Source organism: Dermacentor silvarum, chromosome 4 (genome assembly GCF_013339745.2).
Source record: "Dermacentor silvarum isolate Dsil-2018 chromosome 4, BIME_Dsil_1.4, whole genome shotgun sequence".
NCBI lineage: Eukaryota > Metazoa > Arthropoda > Arachnida > Ixodida > Ixodidae > Dermacentor > Dermacentor silvarum.
Window position 1 is genome coordinate 36,014,280 of NC_051157.2, and position 21,091 is coordinate 36,035,370.

A 21,091-nucleotide genomic window follows, 5' to 3' on the forward strand; every position below is an offset into this window, starting at 1 on the left:
GTGGCCACCAGGTTGATAAGAAATGAGAAAAGCATTAACACCTATCCCGTATCAAGAATTTGTCGATAAGTTATCTTAATTAGTTGGAGCAGGCTAACAGAAACAAGTCTATTCTCGAGTTTACTCTCACTCATAAATATTCTTGTTCGCGTTTTGCAGCGCGTTGATAGCACTGTTCATATGCTTTTCCAATGATATGGCCCTGGGACGTCGCCTCAATGCCATCTGGACAGCTGTGAGCCTTTGTGCACAATGTGAAGCAGCACGAGCGCTTTATAGAGACGCGCAGCAGTCCAGATATATGAGTTATTCCGCCACAGTGGAAAGTTCTATATGACAAGTCGAATCTAGCGGTTGATGTAATCCTTATCAAAACATTGATTGCCTCGGGAAAGTTCTCATTCCATTCTGTTCGTCCATGAACACTGCGTACCTGCTGTAAAAAAAAAAGAGAAAAAAATCACAGGGCGAAGAATGAGCCAATTGGGTGGCAGAAGTAAACCATTGTTCGATAGGCGTGCTGGCAAAATCGAGATTACAACTATTTCCTCTTTCTCTCACGGAACAAGCGTACCTAAAGAAGAAACAGCAAAAGTCAACAAGATTAGGTGAGACTGCAGACCAAAGAGGAGCCCACAATAACGCCGTACACTAACCTCAAGTCGTCCTTCGGGGCCTAACCTCGGTAAACTGCTGTTTAGCCCTTCTCATAAGCGCCATGAAGGAGGTTGGCGCAACAGACGGAACCGCAATTTACGACAACGCGCCAAACGCCGAGCACGCGCGCACACACTCACCGCAATTCCCTCTCCTCCCCGGCTTCCACACTCCCCGCCGAGCTTAGATCGCTCGTCGGCGAGGAACAAATTAGACAGGACAGTATCGAGGGGAGAGAGAGAGAGAGAGAGAGAGAGGGGGACTGAGGATGAAGAAGAAAGAGCAGCTGAAACCGAGAACTCGCCGGGAAGACACACAGCAGTCTGCAAGTTTCGCAGCAAGGGAAAGACAAAGACACAGTCGGGGAGAACGGCGCTGCTGTTTTGCTCTCGAACCCAGCGAAAGCGGGGGCGTAAGGAAGACTGGTGACACCGAGACACACACACGTGCTTCCGCAGAGACAGGAGACGACGATGATAACAACAGTGTTCCGGCGACACACTGCCAAAAGAGCGGCAAACTTTCGCCGAAGGCGGGTATTTGCGGGGGGATTCCGCGCCACCCTATACACCACCCCCCGACACCGCTTCTCTTTTACACCAAACTTTGTCGACTCGGAACCGCGGAGCGCAGGCAACCGCGCTTGGAAGCGCCGCCCTCCCTCCCGCCCTGTTACTAATCCCCCGGTTCACCTTCGGCACGAGCGTGTCGTTCGCCACCGTCTCAACGGCAGTCGACAATCCCCGACGCGCCATCCGAGGCGAATAATATCAGCGCGTCGCGCGCACGTCCCCTTCTTCTTCTTCCTCTTCGAGGATTGCCGGAGTCACAAAACGCTTCCTGTCCCCCGGCGTCAGCGTCGACTGGGCTTAGCGTCGGAAGCCCCGACCCCAACCAGGCTTAGCGCCCCGGGGATGCGTGCTTTCGCGATCGCCCCAGCCGTGTCGCTTGGTTCCCGCGGCAGCGACTCGTTCGTTCTGGTCGCCGCGCGCCGACTGCGGCGCTTCACTGCCTCATCATTGGCCTTTTCGCTCACCGTACTCTGCAAAAGGAAAGAGCCGTCTTTAGGAGCCAAGTTCGCGACCGCGACTGCCGCAATCGGCACGTGCCTCCTGTTTGTGTGAGACGAAAAAAGAAGGGCCGCTTAAGTGGCGAGTGGGGACCACCGCGACGAAAAGCCAGCGGGGCGTCGAGCTTATGCCGGCATTTAACGAGGGAGTTGGCGAACACTGAGACCCGCGTGCCAAATTTGTTTTGTTAAATAGGCATCTTTTTCTTCTGTTATTTTTGTTTTTTAAGGCGCAGATTAAACGGCTTTGAAAAATAGGCGAACCAGAAAGTTTCAAGAGTGTGCCTACAAAGCGCTCACGTTTTGTGCACCAGTTTTTACATATTTGCATCACGACGCTACTGCAGTGTCAGTGACGCTGCTCTAGAACTTTGAAGACACTCCGTTTCCCTTGTAGACGCGCACTACGGTGTGCAACGAAGCGTCAAATAGTTTGATAGTACTTAAAAATTTACCGTAAGTTTGCCAGGTCAAACCTGCCTAATGCCGCACGCCACCACCACCCAATACAATCAATGTTTGCTGACAACATCATTGAACAAAGAAGTAGAACAGAGATGAAAGAAAATGCAGGAAAAGTAACAATGAAGCGTGTTCCTGCTAATAATTCATAACGAGCGGAACAAAATAATGCTCTGTCTCTTGGGGGCTTACTCGTACCCCTGATTGTTTTTTCAATATGAGAAATGAGTACCAAAGTATTGGGCGGTATTCTTGCATGTGTTCAGCATTTTTGGGGTATATATATAAATTGGAGGACGCTTAAGCTTCGCCTTTAAGAGTGGAAAGCGATAGCGTTATCGGGACCCGTTCACATCGCATTTTTTAGTAGGTTTCACTGCTACACAGAACGTGAGAAAACCTCCTTTCAAAGACAAAGCTTACACCAATCCTGTTAACATCGGCTTCACTTTTAAACAAAAATGCATTGCTGGAAAGATTTTTTTCCAGGGGCAATATAAGTCCTCGTATATGAAAATGTGAAGGCCCTAGGACCTTTTTTATTATTTTATTAATTGTTTGCTAATGCCCCGACGCGCGCGTGTCCAAAACGTATTAGGCAGGTCAAGTCCCAATTTGACTTGCCGAGGATGCGAGCGCCATCCGGATAAGATTTTCGCAAGTAGCCTACCCGAGCACGCCGCTGTTGGTATGGTAGAAATGCTGGCAAAAGGGGTTTGTGTTTCAGTTTCCTCGTAACAGAATTATGTTTTCTCGTACATTCAAATAACAGTCCGATGCCACCATGTCTGTAGGTTGTGGTTAAGTCGTACTTTACCATTTTTCTGACGGATTTCACTGTGATAAATTAAATTTTTGTTCACTAACACCCTTCACCACGCGGAGGGCCTGCGCTGTTGGGGTGGTTTGGGATGCTTTTCTAAGCCACAGACGCCGACATCCACGCCGATACCGACGCCGACGCCGGATTTTATGCGACACGGGGCCCTTAACGCTATCGCGTTAAAACATAAATACCCAGGTTAGTGGGCGAATTGATGGCCGTCGCCATGGCACAATTGATAGTGCAACGCACGTGTAATTCGGAGGTTGCGGGTTCGGCTCCCACCGACGACAAGTTATCTTTTCGTCCACTTTCATTTCCGTTTTCTTCATTATTTTCTACATTCCTATTTCAATCACACGCAATTTCCCCGATGCTTTCCTTGGCTTCATTGTCTGTTGGCTTTATGTGGTCATGATCAACAAAATCGAGCCCCTCGGTTCCCCCTTCTTCTCTCGTTTATTCAATGCGAGGGTCTCGAATCTGGCAGCATTGATGTCATTAGGTAGCATGCAAGGGTTTATTAACCACGTGTCTGCTCTCCTAAGATCACGTGTTTCGTGACGCCATCAGGCTAAAAAGGATGTTCCACATCCGCCCACCATGGTTCTGAGTGGCGCTGGCTGACACTCTTAGGGCTAGATCTAGTAAACATAAATACCCAAGTTAGTGGACGAATTGATGGCCGTCGCCGTAGCACAATTGGTAGTGCAACGCATGCGTAATGGGGAGGTTGCGGGTTCGGCTCCCGCCGGCGACAAGTTATCTTTTCGTCCACTTTCATTTCCCTTTTCTTCATTACTTTCTACATTCCGATTTCAACCACACTTATTTCCCCGATGCTTTCCTTGGCTTCATTGTTTGTCAGCTTTATGTGGTCATGCTTAACAAAATTGGGCCCCTCGGTTACCCCTTCTCTAGTTATATATATATATATATATATATATATATATATATATATATATATATATGCACTTCCATTTACAAACTTTTCCTTACTGAAGTCCGCATGTTAATTTTCCGCTGTTCGGGCACCCAACATTCGTGGTGGCGATGGGCACTGTATAATTGCCGCAGCTAGGTGGACAGTCATGACAGGCATTTGACAACAACTGGAAGATCTGTAAATACGGGATTTGTTCATTTTTCTAACTGCGTCTTCGTCACCCAGTTCCACTTGCTGTTTCACGTAGATCGATAGATCGAATTATCCTATGCAGGTTGTCGACGCATCTCGGTGAAGTTGGTACATGTCCACAATCATATAATATTTAGCTGTAAGCTACGTCCATTTTTCAGACACGAGGCGATCTCTATGACTCATGTTATTGGGAAGAGCGAAAGTGCATGCGATGATTAATCATGTAATTTTATGAGCAGTGTGTGCCCTCATCTGTCAGGCTATATATAAATGACTTTTAATTGTACGCGCTGGCAAAACGTGATTATCATAAATATATATTGTTTGGACAATTCAGAACTGCTATCGGGCATATGATATTTCCTTTTGTCCTGTAGTTCAGCGTGCATAATTTATTTAGCGATGCAAATAAGACGTGACCTGTTTCATTCGAGTCAATCAAAACACGAGAAATAAAAACGCAGATCTGTGCACGTCCTATTACTTTCATATTCGTACACGTTGTATATCTGTTTTTCCCAGTTAATATCAGTAATGTGCAATTATGTGCAACCTTGTGAAAAATTCTACCCAATCATGTGCAATCATGTGCAAAAAGCTAAAGGGTTAGTGCTCTAGTATGCTACATGACCGATGTTGCCGCTCGCTCTTCCCGCATGCCTTTTTGAATTTTTAAAAATATTTATAAACAAGTTGAAACACAAGAAACATGGCATAAAGTTTTGTTGGGAGCACGCACCTGTAATCTGAATATATTATCATTATGTACACTTGCGCAGGTGGTACTAGCAGCCCAACTAAGACACCCCTTTTCACCGAAAAGAGCAGTCGCTGTCGCATCGCTTTTCGCACATGATCGCACAAGATTGATTAGAATCGTTCACAAGATTGCACATAATTGCACATAAGTGCAAGAGACAAATAAACGAGTTGTTGCATCGGGCATTCGCTGGATATTCACGTCTCATGTGTTAGGGGCGAAGCACCTTAGGGCCGAGCCTTGTCCCCCCCCCCCCTCGTCGTCGTCGTTGTCGTCGTCCGTAGCTCTGGTTTGCATGGAGTCCGCTAGGTGCGCTGCGGTGCACAAGGGCGTTCGTTCCCGACGCGCGCTCTCTTTCTCTCTTCAGCCATGGATGATAACGGTCGCTTCTGATAACGGCGCGCCCGCTATGGATGAAAAGGCGAGAGTGGCGGCTCAACTGCAAGCGGAGCCGAGGGCTCGGAAAGCTGCTGCAGCACGGCGACGCCGGCATGCGGACCCGGAGCTGAGGGCTCGCAAGGCTGCAGCAATACGGCAACGCCGGCAAGCGGACCCGGAGCTGAGGGCTCGCGAAGCTCGCGCTTGAACCGAGCATCGGCGCCACCAACCTCAGGCATACAGAACGCTTCCGGCGTTTTGCCGCCGCTTCCGGCGCTCTCGCCGCCTCTGGGTCCGCTTGCCGGCGTCGGGGGATTCACGGTTAACCGAATGATCCCCCGGTGCTTCGCCCACTCATCATCATTCACTTCGTGGAGATGCAGTGTTTTTTTTTTTCGAGCGTACACTTCAGCGTGGCTTTTTAAGTGAGTCGAGTGTAACAGGGCTTGTAGAACTTATCTCGCAACAAAAAGGGAGCAATGGAGAGTTTTATTTCATTCATTTTTTTTCCGTCGTAACAAATGTTAATCCGGAACTTGCATTCCTTTAAAGCGTGCTTCTCTACAAGCATAGTTATAGTGTGGGGAACGATACCTTGCGTGACCGGAAATGCGGGGCGGGCCGGTGGAGTAGCCGAAAACAACAGTAAGAGCTTAATGGGACAAAAAAGGAAATAGTTAGCCGTGCACGTAGATAAAACTGCGAGGATACGCCAGAGAGAGTGTGTCGGGTGGCGGAGATATGAAGGCTGCCTTGCTCAAGATAGCTTAGTATGACATAGCTTTTATCCCCACAACCCTGCTTAGCTGCAGAAAAAAAAAAGTTTTGCAGGGCGTAACCAAAGAGTATGAAGAACAAACTGAGCTGTAGTGATCGGTATGTGCGATATTGAATAAATTATAAGGACTGCTCTGAGCAGATTGGCTCGAGACGCTACTGTCATTTGTGGCAGTAATTGACGCCCACGGTGAGAAATAGGGTAGTGCTTAGAGCAAGGTAGCCAAGCGGACGTCACTCTAGTTAATCTCCCTGCCTTTACTTATATATTTCCCTCCATAGCTTTCTTTCCTTCTTTCTTGATTTTTTTTTCTTTCCGCTGTCATTGCGGCACCTTGTACTAAGTCTTTCTATGAGTCAGTATTAAACGTCTGACCCAACAGTCTTAATATAAAGAGAAGGCTGCTATCACCTCAGAGTTAAAAGCATTCACATTTTGGCTTGTTGGTAGGGCATAATAAGCACCAAACAGCACAACTTAACACAAAGATAGAGATGAGGTGGGCATAGCGCTGACTTCCAACAAAGATTTAATGAAACAAGAGACACAGTCGTATGAGAAAAGATACATGTGACAAAAAAAAAGACGAGATACAACGAGAATAAAAACTGACAACGCGAAGAGAGCAACCCAGAAACCAGAAAAAATAAGAAGCTTGTCAATTTTGATATAAATACACGCAAGTACCATACATTTAAAAAAAACGTATTTTTGCATTTGAATTAGTTCAGAACGTTAGTTGGCCTGATACCGGTATCACACGGCCACTTTTGATCGGGATCGAACCCGATCTGGATCAAAATTCTCGACTTCGATTCACTCCCTTCCGCAGCCTTCGTAGGAATGCCAATGGCGACCGCGAAATTCGATCCCAATCGGGCTCGATCGCAATCAAAAGTGCACGGTGTGACACCCGCATTAGCTAAATTAGTCGTTAAATAGCCCAATCCGAAACATTCAGTGTGATAGCTAGCATAACACACAAGCGAAAACGGGAGACGAGAAAAAGCGAACAGCCTAAAAGGAACACGACCAAACGGCGAACAATCTAATTGAGTTTGACATAAATGCTGAAGCAATCCCAAGTGCAATACAGAAGAAGCACAATCAGGCATATAATGACAAAAGCTTTTCAATGCTCGTTCAGTTATTTAACCCTTCATTCTTTCGGAACAAGACGTCTTACCTGCCTTTTGAAAGATAAAGGAGACAAATTTTAGTACAATGTTGACTAATTGTAGGTAGACATATAAAAGTTCGGGTATCTGGTAATTAACTGACCACCGCGTGTACGATGTTCTAACTACATTCCTCATATATCCTACATCTCTTAATGCATACACAGAGCGTAGATGACGAAAAGATGCAAGGAGTACTGTTCCATTTGATTTAATACCACGATATATAAGATTTACAAGGCTATGGAGAAATATGTTGTTCCAAGCATGTTGTTAATATTTCTCCATTGGTGCACAGAGTGCTAGCTTAATACGTTGCGTTCAGATGGTACAGTAAAGGCATAAAATTTCGTCTTTCATCTTTTCGCTGCGTTTCCTCTTGCACTGTGCTTAAAAAAGATATTGATAACACTGTGCAGCGAGAAGAATAAACAAAAACACCGCATATCCACGGGGTGAATGATGATGAGTGGGCGAAGCTCCGGAGGGAATCATCGGTAAACCGTGAATCTTCCGTGTAATTCGCCCAGTCTCGCCGCACTAAATCGAACGATTGACTTCCACCAATGACACGCGCCATATGTGACGTCATTCCTATTTTATAACAGCGCCCTTCATTATAATTGCACCATCTCCCGCTTAAGGGGACGCTAGCGCGAACGCGTTAGAAACGTGCAGTACTTTCTAGTAAGGGGGAGAGGCCACAGCGTCTTACGCAGCCGTTTACACATGCCGGAACGTGCACCGCGTTTGCCGACGCCATCACATGACTGCTGAGAGAGTATAACCCCCGTATTCATAAACGCTCCTCGACTTGAACTTGACTTGCCACCGCCTTCAACGCGTTTCGAACGCGCTGCCCAAGGCGGTGGCAAGTCAAGTTCAAGTCGAGGAGCGTTTATGAATACGGGGGTAAGGCGGAGAGGCCACATCGTCTTACACCAGCTTCTTACACGGGCCGTAACGCGCTAGCACAAACGCGTTAGAAACGCGCAGTCTTTCGTTAATGTTGGGTATTTATTGTCATCGTGGTGCGTGTGACCATGTGCGCTTCGTGGCGTAGTGGTTAGCGCCACGCGTTCGGAAGCGAGGGGTCCCTGGTTCGATTCCGCGCTACGGACACAACTTTCGGAATTTTTTTTTCATAAAAGTAGACGTGGCTACCTACTACTACTACATACTACAGAGGAGGGACAGACCCACACCCTAAGGAGCTTCGCCACTAAAACTTGAATATAATTGGAAGCCCACTTGGTTTCGTTCCGTTGAGTCGTTTCAACACAGTGAGCGGTATTTAAGTTCCCCAAGAGGTTATCCACCCATTCAAAACAGCGCATTCAACCCACTCCTTGCTTCTATTGGAGTGAGTGAGTGAGTGAGTGAGCGAGCGAGCGAGCGTGCGTGCGTGCGTGCGTGTGTGTGTGTGTGTGTGTGTGTGTGTGTGTGTGTGTGTGTGTGTGTCACTTTCTTTCTCTGTTCTCGCCCGATCGCGCTGCACTTGTAAACAGGTAATTTTTTGTTTTCGATTCGACAGGCGCCAGATGTTCGTTTTTCGCACCCTTTCCACGAAACGTGGACACTCTTCGCGCTGCAGAGTGTAAAAACATAACGCAGCAGCGCCTAGCAAGTCCGCGCTGTATAAAATGAGGCGCAAAATAACTTTTCGACGCGTTAAGGTCACGACGAGGCCAAGTAAACGTGTCCCTCGAAATAGTAACAGCCGAAAGCCCCGCAAGCCAAAATAAATGAATCTGGTAAAGGAAAACCGCGCTCTGAAAGACGAAAGGCGGCGAGTTTGACGTATACGTGGGAGAACTTTTATTAGCTCCCATGGTTGCGACGTTCACTGGTCGCCGCGGCGGACCCCAGATGCCCGCTTTCACTCCGCCGTAGTGCCACCGAGAAAGGTCGTTAACGCAAGAACTTCGGGTAAAAGCAAAACACTCACCGCCGAACAAGATGGTTGCTTCGTACCAGCTATATGTATAGCGCCACCCACGTACGTCGCTATTAATAAAGTGTTATTTCGACTAACATGTTCGTTGCGCAGCGAAGAGTCGCTCATGTTTCCAAAGGAGCACTGAGGTTTTAGTAATCAGACCAATGGAAGGCGTCTCGACTTACTCAAAACCTGGCAAAACAAGTAAATAAACAGCGGAATCGACATTCTGTGGTACCCTTCCATGGCCCGTCTTTTTCTCTCCTCTCGCCCGTCTCCCTCTCTCTCTCTCTCTTTCTTTCTTTCTTTCTCTTCGCCAGCGTTTGTTCGTTCCCCTTTCTGGACTGTGATCAAAGTATAAATTCGCTGCTCAGGTAAAATATCTTCATAGATTAGCTACGGGCTGTTTTGTTGCAACCCTTCAAAAAAAAAAAAAAAGAGGGGGGGGGGGGGGGGAGAGATACTCCTTCACAGTACTACTAACCATAGATACTCGTTTTCTTCACATCAGAGAATTGCTTCCTCCGCGAATTTCGTTGAGTGTTTTAGCGGGGACTGCGCCACGAATAACCTGAACCTAGCCTTAAAGAAGACTAAGGTAGCAGCAAGCACCACGACTACTGCTCGCCGACTCCGACAGTAAATCTCACCTGGCGCGTCAGTACAAATATCACTGACGCTAGCCGCAGCGCGAGAAGTAAATGAAACGGACATGCCAACGTCAGTTGGTCTTACGCAACGCTTCCGCCGGGTTGCTCAAATTAAAAGAACGCGACCGCGCGGCATCCTCCCGTGTGAGCGCCTGTGTTTCGCGACAAAGGACTGTCCTTACGCAACGTGACGAACGGTGGCCGCTTTGCAGATCCTTCTTACTTATCAGTGTCCCCGCTCGCGTTGAAAGGCTTGATTCAGACTATTTTGCACAAGAATCCCAAGTAAGTGCTCCGGTGAAGCGATGCTCACCGAACAAATGGACAAAACTGGAGACGAAAGCCTTATTTCAAAACGAGTGATTTCAATTCGGGCGTCAGATTGCGGCCGGCCGGTGATTACTTATCATTGCACAAGACGACGTTAGCCGGGGCGTGGGGAGGGTGAGAGGGACGAGTTACGAAACTCGAAAACTCGGTTTAGCTTATCAGCTTAGAGATTGCGGCAGGAGATAAAGCCACGAATGATAAGACGTTTCTGAAAGATTCCTTTAAACTCTCGCATTAGCGCTAAGAAGAATTTCGTTGAGTGATTGCAAAATGAGCTAAATTGGTACCGTGTTTAAGATGGGTACAAACCCACGCTGTTTTTCATAACTATGCCCTAATCTGCGCCCAATGGTGCCCAAGTTAGTGGCTCGCGGCCTTAAGTGGAAATGCGACTCTGCTTAAAGGAACCTGGAAACACCTGCCGCCGATCCGGTGCTTCTTTTTATACGCTTCCCTCTTCGTCATTGAAAACACTCTTGATCCGGCCCGGTCTTTATCTGTCTTTATCTCCTTTTTTCTATATATATATATATATATATATATATATATATATATATGGCCTTATTTTTTTATACGCTTCCCTCTTCGTCATTGAAAACACTCTTGATCCGGCCCGGTCTTTATCTGTCTTTATCTCCTTTTTTCTATATATATATATATATATATATATATATATATATATATATATATATATATCTGTATATATATCAAATTTCACTTTGCGTTTGTATGCACTCTGCACTTTCGTAGATTACGTTTTTATGTATTAAGGTTCCTAAGTGTTCATGAATATTAAAGGTATTTGTTTTTTTTTTCTTCCACCTTTTGTGTTCGATTTCGTTATGTATGTTGTGTATTTGTATACTTTGTTTTATGTATGTATAGTTCTTTGTTTTGTTACTGCCGCTTGTTAAGTATGTTAATTACTCAGAACGTTTACTTGGTACAGGAGGCCCCGACTCCGTCTATGACTCTGGAAATGTCTTCTGCATATTGAGCAATGAAAACATACCTAGAATATTAAGTTTTATTCTGATTCCGAATCACACTGCCCTTACAACATTGCGCACTCAAACTACCTCGAGGCGTCTCCAAAAGACTCATCGGGCGCACCTTGTGCATTCGTCTGCCTGATGCTAAAATTATGAACAACCATGAATACTTTACAAAGCGCTCTGTATCAGCGGCGTTATGGTAGAAGCAGAAGTGGCTCCGTTCCCCCTCCTTTTCATCAATCCCATAGTGTTGGAAGCTGCGACTACACGCCGGCGCAGGCGATTGTCCCGAGCGGTGACATGTCATCGCCCTTAATTCTCTGTTTTGTCTTTCAATTTGGCACGCGAAACTCGATGCGCTCGCTCGGATCGTTTTCTCCGCAGCTCTGCTAACTGTGGTTCGTGCTTTCTTTTTTTTTTCTTGCTTTTGTCGTTTAGTTGTGCGGGCGTGTTTACTTACCCCATTGGCAAGGCTTATTTACCACGCAAAGAAGGCTTATTAGCGGAGAAAATCGCATTTGCCGCGGCTGAACTTTCCTTTCTAAATTTATATCACGCCCTAACCATTGATGCCATATATACATGTCATGTCTGTTCGCTAACTTGGATACTTACCCTGGACAAAAAAAAATATGTACGGATGTTGATAAGCTAAATGTTTCTTTTTTATATATGTTCTCGAATGCAATTAATCTTTTTAATGTAATCAGCATATAGTTATATATCGAGCACTCAGAGAAACAAGCTCCTTCTTTGAGATTTAGAAGGTGGCGTCGCTATCGATGTTTTACGATTGTATTTTTCTTTTTCTGGCAAACGGAGCTTTGGCACTCGGTAAATGTTACCTCCATGGTGTTTGAAATGTCTATTACATCAATGTACATACCTTCTCAACAGCTCTGTGTAATGCAGTTACAGTTATTGCTCCCGTCAGGGACAAATAGGAGGGACCTGCCCATTGTCCACCCCTAATTGTTCTTGACCACCCCCCCCTCCCCTTCCCCTCCCTTTTTCTTCCTTCCTTCTTTTTAATGGGTTGTCACCTCTTAAAGCTCCACATGTGAGCCATGACGGTGGCCGCCATGATGGAGTATCTTCGAACAAATTTCGATCAAATTGAATTATTTAACAGGAAATGGTAATCTCAGCGCACGTATACCAGCGTTTTTGCTTTCCGATTAAATTCGAATGCGGCCGCCGTGGGCCGGATGCAGATCCGTAGCCTCGTGGTCAGCAGCGGGAGGCCGTAGACACCGAGCCATCTCGGAAGGTTCATGATCCTTCCATTCGCACGGTGTTGCTGCAAGCGGGAAAATTAGCAGTGGACTAATATTACATAGGACCGTGGCCTCATACCTCGCAGGCTCAAATAGCTTACGCCTATCGTATGGTAATGACCGATAGCACAATGTGCGACTCCTGTAGATGCGAGGAAACCATCGAGCACCTATTGTGTACCTGTCTTCACTACGACGTACAACGCCTCCCTCTCGGGACAACTTTAAACCGACTGTACTCGAGACCGTTCTCCGAGTCAAAGATACTCGGACCGTGGCCACACCCGTCACTGGCACAGAAAGCGATTCGTGCACTAGTACGCTAATTGATTAATTGTCGGAGTCATGAGGGAGGTAGTGGCCGAATACTGCACCAGGGAGGCCCTTTCCCTGTTCTGGTGAGGGAGTGACTTTGGTGAAGCTTAGTGGGAGGGGAAGCTTAGGGTTGGAGTGCATTCGGCAGGCATTACCAAATCCTGACTGGGAGCTTGCCACTGTCGTTGAAAAGAAAAGTGTACAATCATTGCATTCTACCGGTGCTAACACATGGGGCAGAAACTTGGAGGTTAACAAAGAAGCTCGAGAACAAGTTAAGGACCGCACAAAGAGCGATGGAACGAAAAAACGAAAAATCTTAGGACTAACGTTAAGAGACAGGAAGAGAGCGGTGTGGATCAGAGAACAAACAGGGATAGCCGATATTCTAGTTGACATTAAGCGGAAGAAATGGAGCTGGGCAGGCCATGTAATGCGTAGGATGGATAACCGGTGGACCATTAGGGTTACAGAATGGATACCAAGAGAAGGGAAGCGCAGTCGAGGTCGGCAGAAAACCAGATGGGATGATGAAGTTAGGAAATTTGCAGGCGCAAGTTGGAATACGCTAGCGCAAGACAGGGGTATTTGGAGGTCGCAGGGAGAGGCCTTCGTCCTGCAGTGGACATAAAATATAGGCGGCGGCTGCTGCTGCTTTGCTGCTGCTGCTGCTGCTGCTGCTTTGCTGCTGCTGCTGCTGCTGCTTTGCTGCTGCTGCTGCTTTGCTGCTGCTGCTGCTGCTGCTTGCTGCTGCTTTGCTGCTGCTGCTGCTGCTGCTTTGCTGCTGCTGCTTTGCTGCTGCTGCTGATGCTGCTGCTTGCTGCTGCTGCTGCTGCTGCTGCTGCTGCTGCTGCTGCTGCTGCTGCTGCTGTTGCTGCTGCTGCTGCTTGCTGCTGCTGCTGCTTTGCTGCTGCTGCTGCTGCTGCTTTGCTGCTGCTGCTGCTGCTGCTGCTGCTGCTGCTGCTGCTGCTGCTGCTGCTGCTGCTGCTGCTGCTGCTGCTGCTGCTGCTGCTGCTGCTTGCTGCTGCTGCTGCTGCTGCTGCTGCTGCTGCTGCTGCTGCTGCTGCTGCTGCTGCTGCTGCTGCTGCTGCTGCTGCTGCTGCTGCTGCTGCTGCTGCTGCTGCTGCTGCTGCTGCTGCTGCTGCTGCTGCTGCTGCTGCTGCTGCTGCTGCTGCTGCTGCTGCTGCTGCTGCTGCTGCTGCTGCTGCTGCTGCTGCTGCTGCTGCTGCTGCTGCTGCTGCTGCTGCTGCTGCTGCTGCTGCTGCTGCTGCTGCTGCTGCTGCTGCTGCTGCTGCTGCTGCTGCTGCTGCTGCTGCTGCTGCTGCTGCTGCTGCTGCTGCTGCTGCTGCTGCTTGCTGCTGCTGCTGCTGCTGCTGCTGCTGCTGCTGCTGCTGCTGCTGCTGCTGCTGCTGCTGCTGCTGCTGCTGCTGCTGCTGCTGCTGCTGCTGCTGCTGCTGCTGCTGCTGCTGCTGCTGCTGCTGCTGCTGCTGCTGCTGCTGCTGCTGCTGCTGCTGCTGCTGCTGCTGCTGCTGCTGCTGCTGCTGCTGCTGCTGCTGCTGCTGCTGCTGCTGCTGCTGCTGCTGCTGCTGCTGCTGCTGCTGCTGCTGCTGCTGCTGCTGCTGCTGCTGCTGCTGCTGCTGCTGCTGCTGCTGCTGCTGCTGCTGCTGCTGCTGCTGCTGCTGCTGCTGCTGCTGCTGCTGCTGCTGCTGCTGCTGCTGCTGCTGCTGCTGCTGCTGCTGCTGCTGCTGCTGCTGCTGCTGCTGCTGCTGCTGCTGCTGCTGCTGCTGCTGCTGCTGCTGCTGCTGCTGCTGCTGCTGCTGCTGCTGCTGCTGCTGCTGCTGCTGCTGCTGCTGCTGCTGCTATCTGCTGCTGCTGCTGCTGCTGCTGCTGCTGCTGCTTGCTGCTGCTGCTGCTGCTGCGCTGCTGCTGCTGCTGCTGCTGCTGCTGCTGCTGCTGCTGCTGCTGCTGCTGCTGCTGCTGCTGCTGCTGCTGCTGACTGCTGACGACGACGACGACGACGACGACGACGCTAATTGAAGTGCACCGGTTCAAGAGACCGCCTATAGACTTCTCTCCCTCTTTCTCTTCCCCTTTCCCTTTCCCCCAGTGTAGGGTAGCAAACCGGACGCTCGTCTGGTTGACCTCCCTATCTTTCCTCTCCTTACTCTCTCTCTCTCTCGAAAAGCCACTCAAGGCTACTACAATTTCTGAAATCGACTGGCCTCGGTGACCAGTTGTAGACAAGCACCGCGCGTGCATTGTTTCCCTCCCTCTGTTTTCTTTCTTCTCTTCACCTTAACCCCCTTCTCCCTGTGTAGGGTAGCAAATTGGAAGCCCATCTGATTGACCTCACTACCCTTTTCTCCTCACACGTTCGATCGCTCCCTATAGTAGCGGACAATAAGTGAAACTTAAAACCGATATTCGTTCCTCATTAGCTCACGCAGCCCTAACCTTGGGCTGCGCTGAACAGCTCCGATGAGATGGGGCATAGCGGAAGTGTTATGGACGCAGGCTCGCTTTCGCAAAAAGAGCTCTTACGTTAGAATTGTTCGTAATAGAAAATTCCGCCCAATCCTGATGCTGGACATATTATTAACAAAGGCGGCTGGTCAATGGCAAATGATCCTTACGGACGAGAAGTTTTGTGTATTCGGCCCGCGACTTATGGGTTGCTGCAATCGCGACATATAGGGTCCTCAAAGTCAAACCATCAGTAATTTTAATTTTAAAAAGGCAGTGCTAGCTAAGACAAATGCTACTTGCACTAGTGGTTTATGCGTTTTCGCGGAAACAACTTTCGCGAACAAGTAGCATCAGCAATACATAACCAACAAAAAATTTCTTGACTAACTTTTTTATTTTCGTGATTATTTATTTATTTATTTATTTATTTATTTATTTATTTATTTATTTATTTATTTATTTATTTATTTATTTATTTATTTATTTATTTATTTAAAATACCTTACAGACCCATTTAAGGGCATAGGGTAAGGGGGGACACAGAGTAAGTGTTTCAACAGGAGTAAACAATATAAATGTTAATACAGGCCGTCACAAGATGGGTAAAGCAAAGTTCAAAAAAAGTTTTGTCTAGGCTAAGCTTTAGACAGCGTAAACACATTAATATACTCTTAAACACAAAAAATACAAAAATACAAGTATGAAAAACAGGGAAGGAAAGCAGGTCAATAACATCCTTATACAATGTTTCTACAGGAAACTTTGCAATTCTTCGCGAAAGGCTTGCCGATTTGTTAGGCACACAATGTTATCAGGAAGACTGTTCCATACGGTTATGAGACGTGGCAGTGCTGATGCGTTAAATGACAGTGTATTGCCAAATAAGCGCATGAAACTATGGCTGTTGTTAAGGCGACGTGACGTGCGTGCTGGTACTTCAAGGGGCAACACATGAGGTCGATTACCATGAACGTATCTATGGAAAAGGCAAAGAAGACTAATCGTGCGACGAGTTTCAAGTGGCTGGAGCGCGATATCTGCTTTAATCTTAGTTACGCTGCAAGTTCTGTCGTAGTTACTTGTGATGAAGCGCGATGCTCTGTTTTGAATTGATTCTAGCATATCAACTAAATCATTTAGATGTGGTGACCATACTGATGACGCAAATTCTAATTGTGGGCGAACAAAAGTCTGATATGCTAATTTACGAACTGTAGCAGGGGATTTACGCAAGTACCGTCGGAGATAACCCAGAGTTTTTGAAGCTTTTGCGCAGATAGCTGTTATGTGAGTATTCTAGGAAAGATTAGTTGTAAGTTCAATGCCAAGGTACTTATAGGACGATGTCAGAGGTACGGCGGTGTTATTTAGGACGTAAGAAAAGCTAAAATTTGAATGTTTTCGCGAGAAGGACATAACTTTGCATTTATCTGAGTTCAGGGTCATCTGCCATGTACTGCACCAGAAACTGACAAGGTTAAGGTCATTCTGCAATAATAAATGGTCATCAGGTGTTATTATCGTACGGTATAATATGCAATCGTCTGCGAAAAGCCTTAACTGCGATGATATATTTTGTGGAAGGTCATTAATGAAAATTAAGATGGTGTACGCTTGTATTAGAAACTTGTAGGCAAAGGTATTCCAGGACAACTCTGCTTTATTTGGCACTTATGTGTTTGTGTTCCGAGGAAATTATCATCAAATCTGACGCTCGAAACGTTAATTTCGCAATCATAGGCGAGAGTCTCGACACAATAATTACGTAGCTTATTCGGTGCCTCGAGCAGCCAGTCGCGCGGCAATTTTTCGCGTATTCGCGGGATTCTTTCACGCTCAAAAAAAACACGTTTATGTAGCACGTATTGAGCAACAGAAAACTGTATCGGGAGTATTTCATGTTGCTCTACAATTTTCTCATTCACACTTTTCATCTAATTATAAGATTTTGTAAGGTTATTAATTAATTACGACTAATTATGTAATTAGACGGAATGCAAAAAATAATCTGAGTATCCCCAAGCAACGGCAAACAACATTACTTAAGTTCTCTCCAGCAACGTGGCATGTGCATATTTTTAAATCTCTCTGCATGATAGTTGGGACACCCTCTATAATTATGTTATTTCTGCTTACTTGCTTGTATGCTGCACAACGAAATGTGGTGAAGCCACTATAATGTTGGCCAGGTTAAGACTATGACGTGGCGCTTCATTGCTGCAAGTGTTTTCTTTTTCTCTTGTCATTCCAAGTTGTTGTGAATTCCACAACGTCGTCAAAAGGCAGGCAAAAGCTTTCTGCAATATTTTTGACATAATCAAAATAGGTCATTTGCTCATCGAATACAAGACGACTAAATTTTCTCTTCAGTAAAGCAAAAAGAAACACAAACGCGGAAAATGACTTCCCAGAAGTACACTCAGCATAATTCGAAATCAATGCACCACACACGTGATGCCAATAACGAGAATAAAAGCAATCTGTATTATTCGGGATATAATTCGTTGTAGTGACGCCGCTTTAATGCTAGTTTCTTTTTTTTTTAACGAAGCTATCTATCTCGCTTGATCCCGTCTTTTACGTTCCGGAGCACATCTTTCGGACGGTACCAGTCGCAGAAAAGTAATAAAGCTCGCATAAAGATTGGCACGAGGCAAGCTGCAGCAACAGCAGCGACGACGTTCGGTGGACGTTAAGAATCTCTCCACCGAAGGCGCAAAAGTCGTCATCAGTTCAACAGCAGAGTGAAGTTTGGGAGCCACTGATCTCAGCCAGGACTCGAAGCAGTCCACACCAAGACATTCCGGGACTTCTTTTTTTTTTTTCTATTCTCTCGACTTAACGACGTGCTTAGGCGCGAATGGCCTCCCCCCTTTTTCTATGCCTCGGTGACTCTGTTCTTCAAAATGTGCGCCCCGCGCGATCGCTGTGAGGGGAAGGGAAAGGGGGGGGGGGGGGCGTCTCTTGTTACTCGTAACTTCAAATGTGTATTCTCGCCTGTCCCCCGTCACTTTGTTTCCTTCGAGCTTCCCTTTCATCTCCGTATTTAATTTTTTTTCCGCCAGAAGGTGATGACGATACGTGATACATAAGGAATAAAGAGACGGGACAAAATGGAGCGAACGTAAAATGAGTTGAGTATAGAGTACACTGCACGTGACTAGCTCGCGTCTCTACAGCTTCGCCCGTTTGCCTACCCCTCTCGCTCCACCCCACAGTGCCATCTCTTGGCCGATGCCATTCCCTTCTGGGTCATCGAGTCTCCTTCCCGCAGGGGCGCGAGGATCACGTAATTTATAGCGTTGTTCACTTCGCGTCCGGGTCTTCTTTTTCGCTCGCCGCCGCTCGTGATAGGCTTCTTGTTTTTCACCATTAAGCACAACGGTGAAAAGTAAGACGGCGCTGGAAGGCGGGAGTGGGAGAGCGGGGAAGGCGTAGGGTGGGGTGTTATTCGAACGTTGTTTTGGATTCTGCGCGCCCACAGGCGTTCCACGCGCGTTCTCACCTTAACGCGGCGCGCTTCGCTCGGTCTCTTGCGCCAAACACGAAGAACACGGATTCCAAAACGTATACGCAAACGTCCGTCATCGCGTTTCTTCCCGTACCTTTACCTCAGCAGTATAATGGATGCCGAAAAGCATCTTGGCTTCACCCGGCCATCTTGCGACTCTTTAGCATTTCTTGCGTTCACTTCTTTTGCGGCTCCCGCGCTGTGCGTGATGGTCCCCGCTTGCGCAATGAGGAGAGGGACGCGTGTGCCGGCCGCAAACGTGTGCTTGCGCCGGTTTGCTGGAACCTTGCGCAATGGTACGAGACGGATTGGTTATGCTACCGCACTGCTTGCATAACCTATCAGGCGCACCGGTGCAGCAGACCACCGGCCGAGGCGCCGAGCGCTGTGTGGTGTGGACACCGGATAGGCGCAGTCACAATTAATGAGCGTGCGGCCGAAGATCTTGCTTGACTACGCGGCCTAACATGCCCGAAACATGGACTTGACAGAGGAGGAACGGGAGGTTGAGGGCGCTAATGCGGAAACACAAAGAACAGAAATAGTTAGCGCGCAGGTTTATCTTGATGACGCTTAGTTGCGTGTTCAGCCAAATGTAGCACCAGTGTGCGCCTCGCGTTATTTCATTGTCACAACTAATGATCAAAAATGGACCTAGAAAAATTAAGCTACCTCTACGTTATATTGCATGCAGTAGTAGTAGTAGTAGTAGTAGTAGTAGTAGTAGTAGTAGTAGTAGTAGTAGTAGTAGTAGTAGTAGTAGTAGTAGTAGTAGTAAATGCAGCAGCAGCGGCAGTAGTAGTAGTAGTAGTAGAAGTAGTAGTAGCAACTGCAGCAGCAGCAGCAGCAGCAGTAGTAGTAGTAGTAGTAGCAACTGCAGCAGCAGCAGCAGCAGCAGTAGTAGAAGTAGTAGTAGTAGTAGTAGTAGTAGTAGTAGTAGTAGTAGCAACTGCAGCAGCAGCAGTAGAAGTAGTAGTAGTAGTAGTAAATGCAGCAGCAGCAGCGGCGGCAGTAGTAGTAGTAGTAGTAGTAGTAGTAGTAGTAGTAGTAGTAGTAGTAGCAACTGCAGCAGCAGCAGCCGTAGTACTAGTACTAGTAGTAGTAGTAGTATCAACTGCAGCAGCAGCAGTAGTAGTAGCAACTGCAGCAGCAGCAGCAGTAGTAGTAGTAGTAGTAGTAGTAGTAGTAGTAGTAGTAGTAGTAGTAGTAGTAGTAGTAGTAGTAGTAGTAGTAGTAGTAGTAGTAGCAACTGCAGCAGCAGCAGCAGTAGTAGTAGTAGTAGTAGTAGTAGTAGTAGTAGTAGTAGTAGTAGTAGTAGTAGTAGTAGTAGGAGGAGGAGGAGGAGGAGGAGGAGGAGTAGCAACTGCAGCAGCAGCAGCAGTAGTAGTAGTAGTAGGAGGAGGAGGAGGAGGAGGAGGAGGAGGAGGAGGAGTCGCAACTGCAGCAGCAGCAGTAGTAGTAGTAGTAGTAGTAGTAGTAGTAGTAGTAGTAGTAGTAGTAGTAGTAGTAGTAGTAGTAGTAGTAGTAGTAGTAGTAGTAGTAGCAACTGCAGCAGGAGCAGCAGCAGCAGTAGGAGGAGGAGGAGGTGTTGCTAGCTGTAGGCGAACCTAGCCTTGTGAGTCGCCAGTAAGACACGCTAACCACTAAGAAGCTATGGCGCTCGGTAATGTGTGCGGGGCTCTGCGTGCCACCGCAGACTCTGAGAGTGTTTACCCACTGTCTGCGCGGGCATTTCGGAAGCCATAGCAGGCAGTAGATGGAGCGGACGAAGACGACGTTGTGTGCACCGCAAAGAGCAAGTTGTTCGTTCTTGAGAAAACAGCAGTGTCCGATGTGACGGCCTGCCGCCTTTGCATTAAATGTGTTCGGAGACGTATGAATCACCGAAGTCTGCTGATTACTATTTTCGTTAAAGCCTATGCCTCTCTCGATACATTGACGCATCAGCGTGCCCCACAACATGCAGAAAAAAAAAGCCTGCATTCTTCTACGGGAGCATTTCGCGCGCAATGCAACGCACTCGCCCAAGTCGAAAGTAAAGCACCCACGACATCTTAACGAACCACAGCGCGCGTCGCGTGGTCTCCGCAGCTTCACAAACAATAAGGTGCCACGTCAAGCGTGTCATCTGCAGCTCCATTTCATTCGCGACCAAGACAGAAACAAGCGGCAGAAAAAAAAAAGGAAAAGGAAAAGTCTCATTATCGCTTCTTTGGAGCTTTCTTCTTCGCTGGCCTTGAACGCAGTATTCGGAGCGTTAACGCCAGCAGGGAGAAGAGCGAACGCACACTACTTTTTTTCGTTCTGCCTCTTCTTTTATTTTTTTTTTCCTCTCTTCTTTTGCTATTCAGGAAAGAGAAGA

The 21,091-nt window shown here is 47.4% G+C and overlaps 1 pseudogene; it reads right to left on the reverse strand.

The window, feature by feature from the left end:
• Positions 1-21,091, reverse strand: part of LOC119448556 (putative uncharacterized protein DDB_G0271606) — a 140,234-nt pseudogene that overhangs the window by 79,754 nt on the left and 39,389 nt on the right.